Here is a 21983-nt window from a genome sequence, read left to right as displayed (position 1 = left end):
CCAGGGGTTGAGAACAGTGGTGGGATTCAAAGAATTTTACTTTCCAGCTCCGTTCTCCTGTCCAGGGCAACCAAAGAAGACCCAGCCGATGAGCTGGGACTTAGGGGCAGAGAATAGATGGGGGCGGGGCCAGTCAGAGGTGGGATTTGCTGGTTCTTCAAACTATCCAAAATTTCCACTACCAGTTCTCCAGAACTGGTCAGAACTTGTTGAATACCAACTCTGGTTGAGAAGTTCAGAAGGTTCATCCACCCTTAGGAAAAGCTTTTTCCTTAGCAAAGTCATGTTACAGGTTAGGCACAGGTTGTCTTTGCTCCTAAAGACAACCGTGCACCCCTTGCAAACTAAGGAGAGGAGGGGAAAAGCAATAACTTAATTCAATGCAAAACAACCTCCACTCAAGCTTAAACAGAAACTTCACAATCTGCAATTTCAAAAACATCTACACTGATATGGCTGGATCTGTTTTTGCTCTTTGTCAGCGAAGGATCAAGCCAGAGACATCAGAATTCAGCAGATTGACAGGAAAGCATTTAGATTCTTCCTTAGATGGGTTCTAACCCACCAAGGTAACCCACCAAGGGACACAGTGGCTCAGGGGTTAAGACGCTGAGCTTGTCGATCAGAAAGATCAGCAGTTTAGTGGTTCGAATCCCTAGCACCGTGTAACCAAGTGAGCTCCCGTTCCTTGTCCCAGCTTCTGCCAACCTAGCAATTCGAAAGTATGTAAAAATGCAAGTAGAAAAATAGGGACCCCTTTGTGGGAAGGTAAGAGCGTTCCATGCACCTTTGGCATTTAGTCATGATGGCCACATGACCATGGAGACGTCTTTGAACAGCGCTGGCTTTTCGGCTTTGTAACGGAGATGAGCCCCCAAGAACCAGAAACGATTAGCACGTATGTGCAAGGAAAACCTTTACTTTTTTCTTCACCCACCAAGTTCTCCAAGTTCCCAACCAAACAGCTATTCAGAGGAGGAGTCTGTATTTAATTTGGCAACAACAACCTACCAACCAGGCTATTATTTCAGTGTGTCAATGCAAGCACCCCTTGGGCAGCTGTCTCAAGGCAATATTTTGGGGGATATTTACAGACCCCTCACATCCCAGACATTAGCTGTTTCAACTGCTATCCTCAAAACGACACCATAGAGCACTGTACACCAGAACAACTAGACACAAGGACAGTTTTTTCTCAAACGCCATCAGTCTGCTAAACAAATAATTCCCGCAACACTGTCCAACTATTTACAAAGTCTGCATTACTATTACTATTAATCTTCCCATCCTTCCTTTCACCCATCACCTCCCACTTGTAACTATATGATTGTAAATTGTTGCTTGCATCCTTATGATTTTTATTGACTGTTTCCTAATATAATTTGATTGCTTTTTGTACCCTATGACTATCATTAACCTTATGATTCTTGATGAATGTATCTTTTCTTTTTATGTACACTGAGAGCATTTCACAAAAGACTAATTCCTTATGTGTTTAACCACACTTAGCCAATAAAGAATTCATTCATTCATTCATTCATTCATTCATTCATTCATTCATTCATTCATTTTAATATTTCCCCAATTTCCTAGGATGATACCTAGACCCGCCGCCAGGGAATCCAAGTTGGAGAGTTTTGTTCTCTGGAATTCACTTTAAGGTCCAAAACAGACTCCTGGGGCAAATGCCTCAGGTGCTCCTACAGCCCCAGAATCAGGGCCGAAGATCGCTTGATGAAGATCTTCAGCTGAGGAATGGAATTGCTTGAACAAAAGGCAGCATCTCTGCTAGCAAACATTGCCAGTTCCTTTGCAAGGAACACTGCCTCTCTGTGCCAGTCAGAGCACTTGGCACAAAAGCCAACACAATCCAGCTGGCAAATTATCCTCTTGGTGCAGCCCAGGACAACCAATGAGGCAGGCGGCCATCCTCCCCATGATGCCAGATTCTGCGCCCAGCAAACTGAAGATGCAGCATGACGAAACGGAGCCCCGTAACCGGAGTCGCTTTCCAGCTCATATTCAGCAAGATTGGCATTGAGGTTCCTGAGAAACGTTAGCAGGAAAAGGTGGCAGGCTCTGCGTCTCTCTTTTGTCAAGGCAAAGCTGTCAGAAAAAGCAAAGTATGTCCTGGGGAACATCAAGCACCAAACAAAAGATGCTCCGGAAGAGTGCCTTCTTCTGATACCCTCCTTTGCTGTGTCGCAGAAAAAACGGAATCTCAGCCGAACATCTAGAGAAGTGGTGGCTAACCTTTTGGGGCTCCTGGGCCAAAAATTTTGCACACGCAAACTCGCATGCCAGCACCCAGAAGGCAATGCATGCTCACACACACACACACACAAACAAACACACACACACCCTTACCTGCACTGAGTCTCCCAGCTGATTTTTGGCTGATTTGAGGCCTTTTTTGGCCTTCCAGAGGCTTGAGGAAAGCCTCTGTAGGCTTTGCAGGCCAAAAATAGGCCCATTTTGTCACTTCTGGTATTTCTGGAAATACAGGAAGTGATGAAATGGGCCTATTATTTATCCTGCAAAGCCTGCAGAGGCTTTCCTCAAGCCTCTAGGAGGCCAAAAAAGGCCTCAAACCAGCCGAAAATCAGCTGGGAGTCACGTGCATGCGCAGTGAGGTAAGTTTGCTCACCTGCCAGCACAAATGGCTCTGCGTGCCATCTGTGGCACGCGTGCCATAGGTTCGCAATCACGGATCTAAAGCAGGGGTCTTCAAACTTGATAGTCTGGGACTTCAACTCCCAGAATTCCTGAGCTAACATGACTGGAGGAGGAATTCTGGGAGTTAGAAGTCCACAAGTCTTCAAGCTATCAAGTTTGAAGACCCCTGACCTAGAGGGCTTTCCTCAAATGGAACCAGGAGACCGTTGTCTCCCCTGCAGGAAGAGGCCGTGATAAAGTCAACCTTTTCAATACAATATCCTTTTCTCAGGAAAGGAAGCGAAAGGAAAAGCTTGCACAAGGGACTTCCGGGGGCTCTACTGATGAACAACTCAAATTCAGTGGGAAAGCTGTTCGTTGGCTTAAGATGCCAGGCCTCACTCTTCGCCTCGCCCGGCCCCACCTTCCCTTCCCTTCCCTTCCCTTCCCTTTCCTTCCCTTTTCCAGCTTTGGCAGCTCGACAAGCTTCTCTGATGAATAGCAGCAGCAGTTCCCTCTCTACTGGCTGACCTCCCTTTCTCAGCCATCAGAGGAGCCCCTTTCTGGAAGACCAATTCCCTCCTCCTCCCTCCTCCCTCCTCCTCCTCCTCTCCGTTCAGGTTTTTGGAGTGACACTTCCTGCCTACTTTGGGCCAACTGCTTTGACACCAGGCCCTGCAATTCATAGGGAGAAGGACACAGCGTTCACTGAGTCTTTGCAGAGAGCTCTGATCGGCCTTCCTTCCGTTTCCTGCCCCACCTCCCGACATTTGGTCCCGGACCTCCTTCCTCCCATTCTACTCCACCCTGTTTAGTTTTTGTTTTTTTTCAGTTCCAGCTTGCACCTAAACTAGGTGACTTCTTGTTCAAGGGTGAGAGAAGACGGGTAGGAAGGGTTTTTCTTAAAAACAAAAGAAAAAGAGATTGGCCGTATTAAAAATTAGAATAGGTAAAAGATTTAGAAATTGGGGGACGTTGTTATACATATTTTTACTTAACAGATTCAAAGTGAATATTAGAGGTTAAGATCCGAGTTTGAAAAAGGACGTTATTAGGTATGCTCAAAACTAATGCTATTAATATTAGAAGAATGTAGCAAATATTGAATAATTGAAAAATGAAGGATTATGGGCTGATACAGTTATATATAAAAACAGTAGACCACGTAAGTCTGACTAATCTAGTCATTCTCATTGTATCAATATTGCTTTTGTATCAAAATAAATAACACTCAGACACCGCACTGTCCATGAAATGATATCGATGTATGTTTAAAAATTTTAAAAAAAAACTTTACACAAAAAAATAGATGTCTTCTTGTTCCTATGGTTATGAATGCAAGACTTTTGTTGTTGTTGTTGTTGTTGTTGTTAGTCAAGAAGTCATGTCCAACCCATCGTGACCCCATGGACAATGTTCCTCCAGGCCTTCCTGTCCCCATAGTCCATTTAAGCTCATGCGGACTGCTTCAGTGACTCCATCCACCTCATTCTCTGTCGTCTATTGCCCTCAATTGTTCCCAACTTTGGGCTCTTCTCCTCTTTCTCATTAGGTGGCCAAAATATTTGAGTTTCATCTTCAGGATCTGGCCTTCTAAAGAGCAGTCAGGGTTGATCTCCCCTCGGACTGACCGGTGGTGGGGAGGGAGTCTTCCCCAGCACCAGAGTTCAAAGGCCTCAATTCCTTGGTGCTCAGCCTTCCTTATAGTCCAACTTTCACAGCCACACATTGCAACTCGGAAAACATCTTTTTTAAGAGATGCTTAATCTACCCACCACAAAGAAGGCTGACACAAAGAACAAAGAGTCAACCTATTCTCCAAAGCACCTGAAAGCAAGAGAAGAATCAATGGGTGGAAACTAATCAAGGAGAGAAGCAACCTAGAACTAAGGAGAAATTTTCTGCTAGTTAGAACAATCAATCAGTGGACCAACTTGCCTCGAGAAGTTGTAAATGCTCCAACATTGGAAGGTTTTAAGAAGAGATTGGACAACCATTTGTCTGAAATGGTATGGGGTTTTCTTCTTGAGTAGGAGTTAGGATTAGAGACCTCTAAGGTCCCCTCTATTGTTCTGTTGCCTACTTTACATTCCTGGAGACCAGCTGAAGACCACTTACAGCCTCTATGGGTCACCACTAAATTTCCACCATGTTTCCTACCGTACAAATCATTTTTTTCCCAAGGTTGCCAAAACCTCCTTTTCACATCAAAACCATTGAATGCACAAGTAAATAAAATTGCAAAATACATCAGATTCCATGAAGAGGAGGAAAAAGAATGAAGAGAAAGTGCAGAGAGATGAATATGGATCTCACAGATGCTTCTGATATGGATAATCTCACCAAAACACTCCCTCCTAGTCCCAAAGGTGCTTTTTATCAAGAGGCAACTGGACTTTCTGTTTTGTTTTGTTTTTTGAAGATGTTTTGCTTCTCCTCCAAGGAGTCTCTTCAGCTCATTCTTCGATGAGATGCCAAAATGTCTTCAAAGAAAAACGAGAAAGTCTCATTGCCTCTTGAAAAAGCACCTTTGGGGCAACCATGACGTGAATAACTGAGAGTCTCCATAGACATTCCTTTGTAATGAACCACACCCTAGCACTGGGGGGGGGGGGTGTCTCAGGGAAAGAAAAGCAACCCTCCCAGAAAAAGTTCTCTGTCGTCCCCCTGAGATCCTTTTAATGGAGACTCTCCAGAAAAGTAGTCCAGGATTTTCTGCAACAAGCGATGCAATCCAGCACTAAGACAGCTCTTCCCCCACCAAGTCTTCTGCTCCAAATACCCAACCAGCTTCTGAAAAGGGGGACAGCAGTGGTGAACACGCTGGATGGATAATCTGAGGTCCACAGGAACATTCAGGAGACAAGTAGGACCACAAGAAGCCTTGGACTGCTGCAACCTAGAACATACAATGGTATCTTCACTTTGCCAAAGAAGTCCATAAATACTTGACAGAAGACCGAAGTGAAGGTCCCATGTTTGTTCTAGGTTGTGGCGGTCGAAAGTCTTCTGTGGTCCTACTTGTCTCCTGGATGTTGCTATAGACCTGAGATCACTCACTTACTTTTTGGGGATTTCCCAGAATGCAAATGATTTTTTATTTTTTTTTTTTGCACGCCAGAACAACTAGACACAAGGACAGTTTTTTCCCAAATGCCATCACTCTGCTAAACAAATAATTCCCTCAACACTGTCCAACTATTTACTAAGTCTGAATTGCTATCACTATCACTATTAATCCTCCAATCCATCCTTTCACCCATCTCCTCTCACTTATGACTGTATGACTGTAACCTTGTTGCTTGTATCCTAATGATTTTTATTGACTGTTTGCTTATTGTACCCTATGACTATTATTAAGTATTGCACCTGATGATTCTTGACTCCTGACGAATGTATCTTTTATGTACACTGAGAGCATTTGCACCAAGACGAATTCCTTGTGTGTCCAATCACGCTTGGCCGATAAAAAATTCTATTCTATTCTATTTCCCCCCAAGAGAGCTCCGAGAATCCTTTTCAGCAAGACCAAAGCCAATTGTGCAAAAGACTTGTCCCAAGACACAAAGTAATAAAACCTTAAATCCCAGACTGATGTCCCCATTTATGGAAAGCCAAGAGGGTGACTTAGCTTTCACTCTTGTCAAAGGGTGTCCCCTTTTGCCCAGGGTTCCAAAAACGGGGCAGCATTTCCTATCACCCTAAGACCCTTCCCTACACACACACACAGAGAGAGAGAGAGAGAGAGAGAGAGAGAGAGAGAGAGAGAGAGAGAGACAGAGACAGAGACAGAGACAGAGAGAGACCACCTGGGTCCCCCTCAGCCGGCCAGGAGACAGGCTTTCCTTCCCGAAAAGCCAAGCCGGGGTCCTAGAAGCCCTCTCGCCCGGCGGAGATGCTCTGCGTGACCTGAGAGCCAATTCGAGCGGCTCAACCTCTTCCTTCCCCACCCAGGAGCAGAAAAGGAAAGTGACATCATTGTGTTTGTGCGGGAGACAGAGAGGAAAGCTGCTGCTGAGGCTGTGCGCTCGCTCGCTCGCTCAGCCGCGGTGGGCTTCCCGAGCGGTACCGAGCGAAGCAGCGGGGAGAGGAGGGGAAGAGGGGAGGGGAGAGCAGAAAGACTGCCTTACTTTGCCACGGATGACGACAGTATCTTCAGCCTGGCTAAGGACAGGCACTGCCTGCCCCCCCCTTTCCTAAACCAGCTCTCTCTACTTGGGCAGACTTGAGCCTGGCGAAGGCAAAGGCTGAATATTGACTTAAAAATTAAAATATTTAGTGACATGCTGGGAGGGAAGGAAGGAAGGGAGACAGCGGAGGGGTTGTGCATGTGTGAGCACTACACACACACACACACATACACACACGCACACACTTCGCTCGGCTGCTCCTGTTTCATTTCAAGGCTCAGGAAACGGTGCTCACATACCAGGGCCATATAAAGGAAGCCTCTTGCCGTGAAGCGCTACCTGCCAAGATTGGGAAGAGGGAGGCAGGGAGGGAGCGCCATGGAAACCGGCCTCTCGGTGCCCCCTGCTCGCCACATGTGACCCTGAAGCGGGGCCAATTTTCCAGTCCCCGGCTCGGAGCCAATCCAAACAGCCTTTGGCGCACCGCCGAAGGGCCCCACTTCGGGGAGGAAGAGCACCGCGTCCCCCACCCGCCCCAGCCTGGCCAAAGGCTTGCAAGGATGAACGGGGGAGGGGGAAGGGGAGGAGGAGGAGGAGGAGGAGGGAGTGGGGACACATTCCTGCCAGGGACAGGAACCCGACCCCAAAAGGGACCCTCCCTGCCCGCCCTCCCTTCCTCCGGTGAGCGCAGCCCACCCATTCTCCTCCCACCCAAAGCGGGACCAGCTTTCAGCTCACACAACCCCCGACCGGAGTTCGCGGGGCTTTTGAAGCCGGGTTTGATTGGCACGTGTCTGCCAGGCTCCCGCGTGCCCCGACTCCGCGTGTAAATAAAATACTTCGTGGACCGGGAGGAGGGAGGGGGGCGCGAGCCACCCCGTGGTGCTTCCAGGGGCGTTTGGTGCAGCGTTTCGTCCTTTTGTTTTTTGTTTTTTTCTCTTTCTTTCTTTCTTTCTTTCTTTCTTTCTTTCTTTCTTTCTTTCTTTCTTTCTTTCTTTCTTTCTTTCTACTCAGCCGCGAGCGAAACCCGTCACGGCGCGCTTATCCAGCTTAATGCATTCCGCCGGACTTTAAATAATGATTTATTTATTTTTTAAAAGATATTTAAGAAGCCCGTCACCGCCGAGCTCCTAAATCAGCTGAAACGTCGGGTAATCGCGATTAAAGCAGCGTTTTGTTTTGTTTTTTTTTTTGTTTTTTTTAAAAAAAAAACACACACAATGCAAGTTTTGTTCGAGGAGGACGCGAGAGAGAAAAAGAGCCCGCGAAAGCCACACGTCTACAAATCAAGCACGCTCTAGTTCGAGCCTTTTCGGCGAGGCGTTTGCTTCGCTGCTTTTTCCACTTTTCAGCAAACCCCCAAAACAAAAGTTCGCCAGAAAGTTCCCTTCTCCCCAAAAGAGGGGAATCGCGCTTTGCAAACCAAACTTCCCCACCGAGAGACCCCTATTATCTCGGAGCTCCCCGCGGCTCGAAACCTGGCTGGCATTAACCCCGGCGCTGCCCGGCCAGAGGGAATTTCCGCCCTCGCCCACCCAACCCACCGACCCACCCATCTCCACCTCCAAGCCTGGGTCGGGCAGATCTCCCGCAAACTTCTCCCTTTGTCAACTCCTACTCCATCCATTCCCTTTCCTTCCCCTCCCCCCCCCCCGCCAGCAGTAATGAGGGGGAAGGGAGGGGAAGGGAAGGGAAGGGAGGGGGCTGGCAAAAGCCACTTGCAGGGCGAGCCAGGGGGGCAAGTGACAGCGCCGAGTTACCACGGGCACAGGAGCGATCGTCCCCGGAGTGCAAGCGGCGCCGAGCCCCTCCGGGACACCCCCCCTCCCCGCCTCCCCGAAAGACTCACACGCACCAGCCGACCCCCTTGCCCTCCTAGAGGCTGAAGCGGATGCGCCACCGGGCTGGCCACCCCGGGCATCACCTAAAAACCGAGAACCGGGACTCCCGCGCTTGGCTTTGCAGCTGCTGAGCGCGGAGACGGCCCTTCCTCCAACCCCCATACCCCTCCCCGACCCCCCGCCGCCTCAATTTGGCGTCCCAGCACAAGCCGCCAACGCGGCGGGACGGCCGGGTGGGGGAGGGCGCCCCAACCGTGGCGACCCCGAGAAGAAGCTGCAAGAGACCGACCGACCTGATCTGCGCTTGCTGCTGCTGCTGCTGCTGCTGCTGCTGCTGCTGCTGCTGCTGCCACGGAGCCCAAGGACCCTCCGTACCTCCAGGGTCCCCTCTCCGCCCGGACTCTCTTCTCCTCCTCCTCCTCCTCCTCCTCCTCCACCGCCGCCGCCGCCGCCACACACCCGCTGCCCGCCAGACACAGACCCGCGCGCGCGCGCGCCCCGCGCCGGGCGCCCTCCGCTCGCAGCTTCTCCGCCCGCCCGGCTGCTCGCTCGCTCGCTCGCGTGCCCGCGCTTCCCCCTCTCCCGCTTCCCCCCCTGGCGCGCGCTCGCTGCGGTTCTCGGGGAGGGGGCGAGGGGCGGGGACGGGCGGGGCTGCTGGCTGGCTGCTGGCCGACCGAGGACTTTCGGGAGGTGTTGGGGGGTGGGCGGGGGCGGGCGGTGCGTCAGAGGAGCTCTGCCGGGCACAATGCGGCGCCTCCACCGCCTTTCCTGGCCGGGCGGGATGCCTCGGGACGGGGGCGCGGCTGCGGCAAGGGAGGGGGGTGCTGCTGCTGCCGCCGCCGCCGCCGCTCGGCGGCTCAGGTGGGCCGGGCTGCGCAGGCAGGAGGAGGAGGAGGAGGAGAAGGCAGAGGCGTCCGCCTCACAAAAGCCCCCAGCCCGACCGCCTCACTCGGCCGCTCCGAGCAGCGCCCCCAGCCAATCCAAGAGCGCAGGGCAGCCGCGCAGCCAGCCCAGCACAGAGAGCTGGGGACCCGGGGAGCTGGGTGCCCAGCCCAGCCCAGCCCAGCCCAGCCCAGCGGCGGAGAGCCAGGTGCGCACAAGCAAAGGTGGGGCCGGAGCAATCGATCCTTCCAGGTCCGGGGTGTCAGAGAAGGGTTGTCGGGCTCCGGCTCTGCCCAGAGTCTTTAGCCCTCGGCGAGGCAGGGTGGCACCTAAAAGGGTAGAGGCTTCCCGTTACCCAAGCCGTCCCAGCGCAAATCCGGTCCCGGTCTGGCCAAGGAGGCTTCACCTGCCGCCCGGTGGGTAACCTGATCGCCCCGCTGTGCCCCGCCGTGGGGTGGGTTGCGCTGCGTTTGATCAGCCCTTTCCGTGTAAGCGGGTCTTCCTGACCAGCAGCTCCGTCCTGAGTTGCCCTTCCTTGCACTAACTGGAAGTGCAAGAGAAGCCAAAAAAAAAAAAAAAACCGTTCTCTGGGGACTCCTGTTCTGGAAGTCTATCTGGGGTTGCCCGTGGGGAGGATTCCCTGCCAGAGGTGCCAAGTCCCTTTGAAAGGTTCCGAAGAGCAGAGCTTTGAGCCACAAAGGGGAACCTGGAGAACATCCAGTCTTCCCTGTGAAAAAGACCCAGGAATGGGGTTAGTCCATCCTCTTTCAATAGCAATAGGACTTAGAGCCAAGGGTCTTCAAACTTGGCAAGTTTAAGGCTTGCAGACTTCAACTCCCAGAATTCTTGAGCTAACATGACTGGAAGAGGAATTCTGGGAGTTGAAGTCCACAAGTTTTAAAGCTATCAAGTTTGAAGATCCCCAAGTCTTAGACTTATATACCGCTTCACAGTGCTTTTACAGGCCTCTCTAAGCGGTTTACAGAGCCAGCCTAATGCCCCCAACAATTTTTGAGTTCTCATCCTCATTTTATCAAACTCAGAAGGATGGAAGGATGAATCAACCTGGAGTCTGGTGAGAATCGAACTGCCAAATTGCAGTCAGCTGGCAGTCAGCAGAAATAGCCTGCAGTACTGCACTCTAAGCACTGCGCCACCATGGCTCTTGGTGGCTCTTCAACCACTGTTTCCACCCCCATTTGTTTCCCTTAATATTTTAGCATAAATCTTGACTTTCTGTCATTTAAAACAGGGCCCCCTAACCCAGGGGCCGCAGCCCACTACTGGGCTGTGAGTTGTTTGGAACTGGGCCAGGGAAGCAGCGGTGAGCGCACACTCACATCACATTGCACAGTGGATGAGTGTGTGCGTGCGTAGTCCAGTTGTGCAAATGGTGGAAGTGCATGCCAGCCACTCGTGCGAACGGAGCTTGGTGTGTGCACTGGCCTCTGCTTGCACAGAATCATCCCCTCTCTTTCTCTCCCCCACCCCCCCAATGCCAGTCCACAAAGGCTGGGAAATTCTGATTTAAGGTGTCTTTGCTCTGGGGCATTTTTTTTTTAAAAGCTTTTTCTCAAGTTTAATCATAACCAGATGTTTTCCCCTCAGGCCTTTGAGGATCTGTAAGGGAAGCATTTTTTTTTAAGGTGTGGTGCCCAGCATTGAGTGCTTCAATGGGATCTCTCCAGTGCTGAAGGGATTTGCATGGCAGGAAGACTTTCCTACCATTTTATCCATGCACCTCCCTATTTTTTTTTTTTTTTAAATAGCTAGGTTCACAGTCAACTTGTCATCCGCATGTATCCTTTTGACGCCCGCTGTTACCAAGCCAATGAAGAAGTTTTATACGTGCCTGTAGAGATTCTCAGTCATCCAGGTCATGGTTGTCCCAAAGGTACTTTTCCAAAAGGCAGCTGGACTTTCTTAGGTTTTTTTTTTTTTCTCCTTGAAAACATTTCGCTTCTCATCTGAGAAGCTTCTTCAATTCTTCAGTTCTTGCAAAATGTTTCCTAGGGGAAAAAAAAAAAAGAACTAAGAATGTCCAGTTGCCTTTTGGAAAAGCACCCTTGGGATAAATTTACCTGTGCCTCTCTTACCTTTCCTTCACTTATGTTCAGTCCTGTGTCTTCTGAAGATCATCTTGAATCTTCTTTCTGACTTATAGAATATCAATGGCCGTGTCCATTGGTTCTCAGCCTTTTCTTCATTGTGGGCCCCCTTTAAATTCCTTTTGTGGCTATGGATCCTGGCCATAGCCAGGGCCACCAAGTCTTAATTCAAGGTTTAAATCGTAACGTTTCAGTTCTGACCTAGGCTTCCCAGGATCATGAAGCAGACTCTTCGTTCCGATAAAACCCCTTTTTTTTATTTATGTTAAGGTGAATTCCTCTCCAGCAAAGTCCCGGCAAACAGTCTTTCATGAGATTTCACAACTACAGACCTTTATCAGGCTTGGAGAGTTGCCAGGCCGATATCTTTCAAACGCCGTGCTGTAGTAGCAATTACTTGGCAAGAAGTCAGGAACGCTTCTTCACCCTGATGAACTGAACTAATTGTCTCCTGCAAACACCACTGCCCTTGTGTTTATTCCCTATGGGAGGGGCCATTCACCGTCTACCTGAGCTGAGTCGACCCTTGTTCCTTAGCTGTTCCCTTCCCCTGGCAGCTCTGTGCATGTGCATACTGGGAACAGGCTCCAGCTGTTCTTCTGCCCCACTGATCTTCAACTTCAAACATAGCTGATAACTGTCAGATGGTCCTGGCTCCATCTCTGCCTCTGATATCAGAGTCTTCCCCAGACTCCAGGACTGGCCCAGGTTCCTTCCCAACCTCCTCACTGTCTGACTCTGTTGCCAGCTCTGCTGGCCACTGGCAGACCACAACAATTTCCTCAACACACACACACACTCCAGGGATCTGTGGACTACAGGGTAAGAATCACTGGCCCAATCAGTTTTGGGTCACCCGGAAGACTCCCTTAGCTGTCTCATCAAAGAGGAGAATGTGAAGCATACCCCCTGGCAGGTCTCTGGATGGGGAGGAAGGGAATGAACATTCCTTGGGTGGACTCATGCCAACTCTGGAGCTAAGTAATTGCCATGATGTCCTCATCCTAGGCTTGGAGAATTGTTGTTGTGGTTCACCGGCAGCAGGTATGGACAGCTGAGGTCTCGGAGAGCGAGGACTCGGATGAGGGGCCTGCATGTGATGCAGGGATGGGGCAGGACCATCAGGGAGTGGAATGCTGCCTTTGGAGATTGTGGAGGCTGGCAGCAGTGATGAAGAGGTCCCTGAGGAGCCTGTGCCCAGGATGCGTGCGTGCAGAGCTGCTCGAAGGAAAAAGCAGCTGCTGCAGCACGGGCACCTCGGGAGTAAGGCTGCAAGGTAAGGGCCCCTCCCTTCAGAGATAAAAGCCAGCTGAGAAACCGGAATTCTTTGCAGAAGGAAAAGAAGTTTGATACTCGAGCCTGGTAGACGTTAGAATATGTGAGTTGGTATTTGGAGACTCTTTAATTTATTGTTTAGGAACTTTATCTGTTGTTCTTGGCAGACAAAAAACTTGGCAAGGCTCTTTCTTATTGGAGCTAATTAGCTGGAAGCAGCCTTTTATCTGTGAAGAAACAGTTTTCCTAAATGAAACAGTAAAAGGTTGTGCTGGTACCTTTTTTGTGTGTGTTCATTCTCACGGAACCAGGTTTGGGTCAGAATAATAGTCTTCTCCAAGACCTCTGTCCCTACCATCAACATCTGCTGGTTCATCTTGATGAATTGTAAAGATGGCCACGTTAAGACCATCCCATAATATGATGACATTTTGCAAGGCTCCAGAGGAACCGTATGCCTCTGGGAAAGGTTATGGGGCAGTTCTGACATTTTCAACCTATATTTTCAGCCTGAATGCTCAGGAAATGTCCCCTTGAGCAGCTGTCAAAGCTTCCTTTCCTGAGCTTTCGTTCTCCTAACCTCACAAACCAAGCTATCTCTTCTTTATGAGCTCATCCATCTAGCTTGGACAGGAGCTTAACTCTTTCTACGACACCAAACGATTCCCTGATTTTTTTTATTTATTTGTTTTTTGTGCCTTTCCTCTAGGTTGGAATTCAATCTTCTTATGCCGTAACATTACTCTCAATCATTTGCTTAAAAATAAGGCCAGACGGGGAACTCGGCGAGCCCATGGGGGTTGGAGCCTTAGCAATTCAAATGTTTTATTAGTTTATCAAAATATAAAAAGAAGAAGTCCAAAGAAGAAGGAAAATAAGGGAGGAAAGGAGGAAGAGAAAACAGTGTAACGTAGGGAAAAAGAAAACCATTGACTGCCAACTCCTTTTGATGCAGTGGAATAAGGTAGCAACATAAAACCTCATCTTTTTTTTTCACTTTTAGGTAATCTATATATATAAAAGCGAAATACCACTCATGCATCATCCAGAACCGTAAAGCTTACAAACCAGTGGTGGAATTCAAATTTTTTTTACTACCGGTTCTGTGGGCATGGCTTGGTGGGCCTGGCAGGGAAAGGATAATGTAAAATCTCCAGTCAGAGATGATATTTCCCGGTTCTCCGAAATACTCAAAATTTCTGCTACCGGTTCTCCAGAACTGGTCAGCACCTGCTGAATAACCACCTCTGCTACAAACTTGAAATTTGGCATGTATGTTCCTCTTGGCTTCTAGGTGCTCCCTAAACAGGACTTTTCAAAATGACCATCAGAGCATTAGTATTTCGTATATTATTATTAACACGCTCTGATGCTAAGGAGTTCTACTCCCTCTCCCCACCTGCAAAACACAAGCCGAGGGTAGGAGTTTCCATTTTAGTTTCACAGCAGAAAGCAGCTTTAGTACAAAACAGTTGAGCTAAGCCACGCCCAGGCTCCTTGCTGTCTCCTTCTCGCTCACACAGTAAATACTGTTTCAGTTTCCAAACAGCCCTAAACTCTCTGACACACTGACAGGATGCTAGCCAGGTGAATACTGATGGATGGTGGTAGGCAGAAGCAGAATTCCCCCCCCACACTTATTTTCCTCCCCCAAAACTAAGCTCGATCACACAGTTTCATAGCGAAGCACACAGGTAACCAGCTATAATATATATCGGCCATTTCTATAACAACTGAACGTATCTAGTCAGCAAAACCCCAAATCATAGTTTTATTTATTTTTTTCCACCTCAAGCACAAAGTCCAAAAGCGGTTTCCAAATAGAAAGAAAAGTAATTGTCTTCTTTTCTTTAATCAAAGCAGCCAATTTTGCCCTCTCTGCTAAGTTCATCGACTTTTTCAGCCGCCCTGGGATTCAAAATATCCTTCCATTTTCGGGAGGGTTGGAGTTTTGAAGGGCTTGCCTGTCCCAGGGGAGGGATAGAAGAACAGATAAATAACGAAAATGTACAGGTAGTCCTCGACTTACAACTCCAATTGAGACCAGCATGTCTGTCGTTAAGTGAAACATTTGCTATGTCAGTTTTGCCTCATTTTACGACCTTTCTTGCCACTGTTTGTTAAGTGAATCAAAGACATGGCGATGGCCTGTGGTCCACCTATGACCCTGTCTTCCCCCTCCTCCCCCTCAGGGTGTGTCATAAATCACACACTAAGTTGAGGACTCAAATTTGTAGAAAATGTCAGGATGTCGTTTTCATCCCATGTGAAGGAATGTTCAGCTTCTGTTCTCTTAGGGCAGAGTTGGCAAAACAATGGCATGACTTGTAGACTTGAAGCAGTGGTGGAATTCAAATTTTTTTTACTACCACTTCTGTGGGCATGGCATTGCTTGGTGGGCGTGGCAGGGGAAAATTACTGCAAAATCCCCATTCCCTCCCCACCCCACTAACCTGCTTTCCGGCTCTGTTCTCCTATGCAGGACAACCAAAGAAGACCCAGCCGATCAGCTGGGACTTGGGAGGCAGAGAATAGATGGAGGCGGGGCCATTCAGAGGTGGTATTTGCCGGTTCTCCAAACTACTCAAAATGTTCACTACTGGTTCTCCAGAACTGGTCAGAACCTCCTGAATACCACCTCTGCCTTCAAGGATTCCTGAAACCAATATGGCTGGTCCAAGAATTCTGGGAGTTAAAAGTCCACAAGTCATTAAAAGGGCCACCCTGCCCCACCCTTGTGTCTTAGGGCTGCCATTAAAAGCTACCAAACTTTTGACCAAACTTTTGCCCAATTTAATATCTGGAATTCTAGAGTAATAAGAAACGGAGAAAAATAATAATAGTTAAACAGCTAGTACATTAGCCCAATTTTAACAGATTGACAGAGTGGGAAGGGACCTTCTAGGCCAGAAGTGGTATTCAGCAGGTTCTGACCAGTTCTGGAGAACTGGTAGAAGAAATTTTGAGTAGTTTGGAGAACCGGCAAATGACTGGAGATCTCTGACTGGAGATTTCACAGTATCCTTCCCCTGCCATGTCCACCAACCACGCCCACAGAACCGGTAGTAAAAAAAAAATTGAATTCCACCGCTGTTCCCAGACCATCTAGTCCAACCCTCCCCCAAACAGGAGACCCTAGAACATTTCTGACAGATGGCAATCCAGTCTCTTCTTGAAAGCTTCCAGGGATGAAGCTCCCACAACTTCCGAAGGCAACTTCTGTTCCATTGGTTGATGGTTCTCACTGTCAGAAAATTTCTCCTTATTTCTAGGTTGAATCTCTCCTTGTTCAGTTTCCATCCATTATTCCTTGTCTGGCCTTCAGGTGCCTTGGAGAATAGCTTGACCCCTTCCTCCTCTCTGTGGCAGCCCCTCAAATATTGGAACACTTGCTATCATGTCTCCCCTGGTCCTTCTCTTCCCTAGATTCTCTTCACTCTTCACAAACTTAACCACTTTATTTAGTGATAGAATTCATGGTGAATTCCACTGAAATGACAGGTAGTCCTCAACTTACAACAGTTCATTTAGTAACCGTTTGAAGTTACCACAACACGGAAGAAAGTGACTTATTTCACACTTATGACCGTTGTGGCATCCCCATGGTCACATGATTTACCTTTGGATGCTTGACAACTGACTCACATTTGTGACGGTTGCAGTGTCCCAGAGTTACATGATCCCCTTTGGGACCTTCTAACCAGCAAAGTCCACGGAGGAAAGCCAGATTTACTCAATAACCACGTTACTAATTTAACTGCAGCTATCCACTTAACAAACAGGGCAAGAGAAGTCGTAAAAGCGGGCAAAACTCACTTAACAACATACATTTTGGGCTCCGTTGAGGGAAACCTATAGTAAACCTGGACGTGTTGGCCAAAATATTACCCAGAGAGACTTATTTAGGGGACATAGATTAAGAAAAGCTCTTTGAAGGACAGTGTAACTTGAACAGTATTAGCAAATGCCTTTGGGAAAGTTCTCTCAGATTTGACATTCAAGCTACTTCGTCTGCAAAAAAAAAGAAGGATCTTGAGGTAGGGAATTGAGATGATCCTGAGGTTTTCCTCCTGTAAAAGGGCAGTGAACAGTAAGCAAAGGAGAATCCCAAACCCATTTGCAAGGTAGACTGAGACTCAAAGATAGGCAAAGATAAGCAAATCCTATCCCAAGGGAAACCATTCAAATGTTATGTCATGTAAGCTACTGCCCATTTCCTTGGCTTGGAATCAAGAGTTCCCTTGATGTCTTCCTGACTGCTATCTCTCCTTAGCCCTATCAATATGAAAGCCATTAACATTGCAGGATTCTATCTGAGTCAGTCATGGGGACCAAAGGTTTATTCTTCCAAGCTTTCAGGCTCTTGGTGGAGCCCGTTCTTCTTGGAATTCTTCTTCCTGAAAGCTTGGGAGAATAAATCTTTGATCCCGGTGACCGACTCAGATTGGATCCTGCATCGTTATCCTGGGATATGTATATTTGCCTTCATTTGCCATTAGCATTAAATCTGAGCCCACCAAGTGCTCCAGAGGTACTTGCTAACGTAAGTTTTAGATTAGATTAGATCACTAGAGTTGGAAGGATCTTGTAGTTCACCTAGTCCAATCCCCCATCCAAAGCAGGAGACCCTACATCATTTCTGACAGATGGGAGTCCAGTCTCTTCTTGAAAGCTTCCACTGGTGAAGCTCCCACAACTTCTGAAGCCAAGCTGACTGTTCTGTTCTCACTTTCAGAAAATTTCTCCTTATTTCTAGGTTGAATCTCTCCTTGATCAGTTTCCATCCATTATTCTTTGTCTGGCCTTCGGGTGCCTTGAAAAATAGGTTGACCCCCTTCTCTCTTTCTCACCCCCTCAAATATTGAAGCACTGCTATCATGTCTCCCCTAGTTTTTCTCTTCACTAGACTAGCCAGGCCCATTTCCTGCAATCATCCTTCATATGTTTTAGCCTAAGCCGCTTTGTTGTAGATGCCCGACAAGGTTATAGTGATGGCAATTGGCCTGCAAAGTACAAAGCAAGGGAAGATTTTAATGGCACAGAGTTAAATGCAGCAGTACTGCTATCATGTCTCCCCTGGTCCTTCTCTTCACTAGATGAGCCATGCCCAGTTCCTGCAACCATTCTTTGTATGTTTTAGCCTCTAGTCCCCTAATCAGCCTGGTTGCTCTTTTCTGCACTCTTTCAACGTCTCAACATCATCATGCTGAAAATAAAGCATGCAGGTGCGGCTCAGTGCTTGGATAAGAAAATCAAAACCTTGTTTAATGCGTAAAGCCAATTGTAGTCTCCTTCTGCTTGAGGAAAAAATACAGGTGAGATAGTTAAGCCATGGTGAATAATCTGTGCCTCCTGCCTTCACACCTCATGATAATGACGGTGATGGTAGCGATGTGGAAAGTGGAATGGAGTGCAGCGAGAGAGCAGCTGTGTTCTGGTCAATTCCAGCTGTTAAGGGAGTCCTGTGAAAACAGCCACAGCGGGGCTCTGAATTGGGTTGTGTGCTGAATGGGTCTCCAATGAACTCATGGCTGTGCATATGGCGGGAAGTCATCTATGCCCTCTGCCCTCCCTTCTGGCACACTAGAAGCTGCTGGCACTTGATATGCTCACCCTGCCCATGATCGTTCAAAGAAAACTTACAAACATCAGTGTTGGGAAGAGGTATCCATATTCAAGATGGACAGTGATGGATATACATATACATACAGGCATGCATACATGTATGTATGCGTGCATGTATGAATGTATAATTCTATATATATTGGGTGTAATAGATAGATAGATAGATAGATAGATAGATAGATAGATAGATAGATAGATAGATACATACATACATACATACATACATATATTTGTTTTCTTAAGTTTTCACAGGTACTTACATGTATGGTATTCAGCTTTGTTCAGGTATTTTCCCACGTCATTATAGTTGTGCTTTTAAAGTTGTAGCAACGTTTCGGCAGAATCTCATCTGCCATCATCAGGCTTCTGTATAGTGTTCGTCTGTATACAGAAGCCTGATGATGGCAGATGAGATTCTGGCGAAACGTTGCTACAGCTTTGTTCGGGTATTTTCCCACGTCATTATAGTTGTGCTTTTAAAGTTGCAACTTTAAAAGCACAACTATAATGACGTGGGAAAACACCCAAATACAGCTGAATACCATACACACACACACACACACACACACACATACACCTATATATACATGTATGTGTGGCTGTATATGTATGTGTGTGTATGTGTGTGAGTTATGTATTTGTACACTTTTGAGAGCAGGCAACAGAATTTCATTTTTCAAGTGTGGCAGTGTGCCCAAAGTAAAAAATGACAATAAAGGTTAGCATTGGAAATCTACCTTCTTCCACATCTGGGAAGACAAGGAAACATCTTTCTACTGAAAATTTTGGGGGGAAATAAGAAAGGATCATTTACAGAAACCCCCCACAAAAGAGGGAATCAACTTATTTTCCAAAGCACCTGAAGGCAGGACAAGTAGCATCGGATGGAAACTGATCAAGGAGAGGAGCAACCCAGAACTAAGGAGAAATTTCCCGAAAGTGCTCCAACACTGGAGGTTTTTAAGAAGAGATTGGACAACCATTTATGTGAAATGGTATAAGGCCCTGACTGAACAGGGGGTTGGACTAGGACTTCTAAAGTCCCTTCTAACTGTTATTCTGTTCGCTCAGGCTTGGAAGGAGACCAGATAAAGAATTCCAGAAATGCTTCCTCGGCTCTGCGGATACTTTCAATCACCGCCAATATTTTTGAAGAGCAAACGTGGGATGGGTTTGGCCAACCTGTTGCTCTGGTGAACGCTCTCTTGCATGGCTGGAGGCACACTCGGAAAGATGGCCAGTCTCTGGAGGGCTCTAGTTCAGTGGTCAGGCACATGCTTTGCATTTAGGAGGAGATGGAGTCCATCTCGGCATGTTGAGCTAGAAAGAATTGAGTGGGAGGAGGTCGAAAAGATCACAGAGATGCTGCCAATCATTCTTGCACGTTTAGGAGTTGATGGGAAAGATTCCTAGACTTTGGCACAGGTCACTTTTCCCTCCCTCAGACACCACCTCTCCAAGGAAAATGAAGGTTAATCGATTTCAAATGACAGCAAGATATCAAGCCATAAGCCTTGTTACATACCTTTGGTGCACAAACAGAAATTATTTTCACTGTCTTAGTGCTTGCTGTTGCCAAGTCAAAGGTTCCCATCCTGTACAGGATTACTGGAGAGGTTACTCTGAGAAAGCCCGAGGGATTCCCCCCCCCCCCCCCGCCCCGCACAAGTAAATGTATTGGTCTAAGTTTCCACAGATAACAAGAAATAGGTACAGGCAGTCCTTGGCTTACAGCCACTATTGAGCTCATAGTTTATGTTGCTAAGTGAGACATTCGTTTAGTGAGTTTTGCCTCATTTTAGGACTTCACTTGCCACATCTGTTAAGGGAATCGTTGCAGTGGTTAAATGAATCACACAGATGTTAAGTGAATGTGGCTTCCCCAATGACTTTGCTTGTAGAAGATCACAAAAGATGATGAGATGAGATGAGTAGAGAAGAGGAAGTGGAAGAGGAAGTGGAAGAAGAGAAAAGAAGAGAGGAGAGGAGAGGAGAGAAAGAAGAGAGGAGAGAAGAGGAAGAAGAGAAAAGAAGAGAGGAGAGGAGAGAAAGAAGAGAGGAAAGAAGAGAAAAGAGAAGAGGTAGTGGAAGAGGAAGAGAAGAGAAAAGACAAGAGAGGAGAGAGGAGAGAAAAGAAGAGAAGAGAAGAGAAAACTTTTATTGTTACTTTTTGTTATGAGCACACTGGTCCACATTAAAAATGAAATTTGGTTGCCTGCTCTAAAAAGAAAGTATATATCAACCTATACACATATGTAACATGTATCTATACATGCTATATACTGGGATAGATAGAAAGATAGAAGATAGATAGATAGATAGATAGATAGATAGAGAGAGAGAGAGAGAGAGAGAGAGAGAGAGAGAGAGAGACTGTGTTTCTCATATAATAAGGCCAGGTCTTTTTTTTTTTTTTTTTTTTTTGAGCCCTAAAAAATAGCTAGATCATCTTTTCGAGGATGACTTAATTCCCCACACACCCCTTGCATCTTCGGGCGGGTGGGCGGCGACGGCTTAGATGTTGACCTCGGTGTTGGTGGGGCACTTCGTAACGGGGTCAACGCAGGCAGCACCATATCCGGGTGTGCAACAAAAGTACTTCCTAACGGCAAGCCCCCCCCACTACCATTCCCCCCCCATTTTGCATGTTTTAATATAGGCCTTAATTTCCATATGGCTCTTCGGCAGGAGCTGCTGTGGTTTCTCTCCTCAACGCTTTGCTACTCCGTTTTTGGCAAAAACTAAAGAAAGGGAGACAACAAACCAGCAGTGACACAAAAGTGCCCCGTGTATATTTGCCTGTCAGAAGCAAAATAGGGCAATTACTGAACTGTGCAAAGTCCGCTGCAATGCAGAGCGTCACTTTTAACTTAACAAAACAAACACAGGTGGGACCACATGGACGTGGGAGTTCAATATCCAAAGATGTCAATATAAAAGCACTTTCCAGTCTCCCATTTTAAGTTGGAAACATACTTCTGTTTTGGAAAAGTTAATAGCTAATTGTTTGTGATTTATACAAGGGGAGACACACCACACTTAACAAAGTAACAGAGTTGGGAGAGATTTTGGAGATCTTCTATCCGAAGGGTCGCCAACCTTTTGGACCTCAGGGACCACCAAACTCATAATTTTAAATTCCACAGACCAGAGACCCTGGGGAAATCCCCAAAAAGTCTGCAGGAAAATTCCCCACCCCATTTTCCTACTGGTCGATTCTTCTTTATTTGGGATTGCAGGATACCGTCTCCTGCTCAGTTCTCAGGGGGAGAGAGAGAGAGAGAGACTTTTGGCTTCATGCAAGGAAAGCAGCAGGAGCAGCAGAAGTCTTTCTTATTCACCCCCCAAACTCTGCCAGAAATGAGTCTTTGCCGGTGTAGCCTCTTTGACCAGGATGCCAGGCAGGGTCCTAAAGACTCATTTCTGGCAGAGTTTGGGAGAGAGAAAGAAAGACTTCTGCTGCTTTC

Source organism: Pseudonaja textilis, chromosome 8, assembly GCF_049901715.1.
Source record: "Pseudonaja textilis isolate UNSWEBS1 chromosome 8, rPseTex1.2, whole genome shotgun sequence".
Classification (NCBI taxonomy): Eukaryota; Metazoa; Chordata; class Lepidosauria; order Squamata; family Elapidae; genus Pseudonaja; species Pseudonaja textilis.
The sequence above is the reverse complement of the archived record's forward strand: the minus strand, read 5'-3'. Positions refer to the sequence as shown.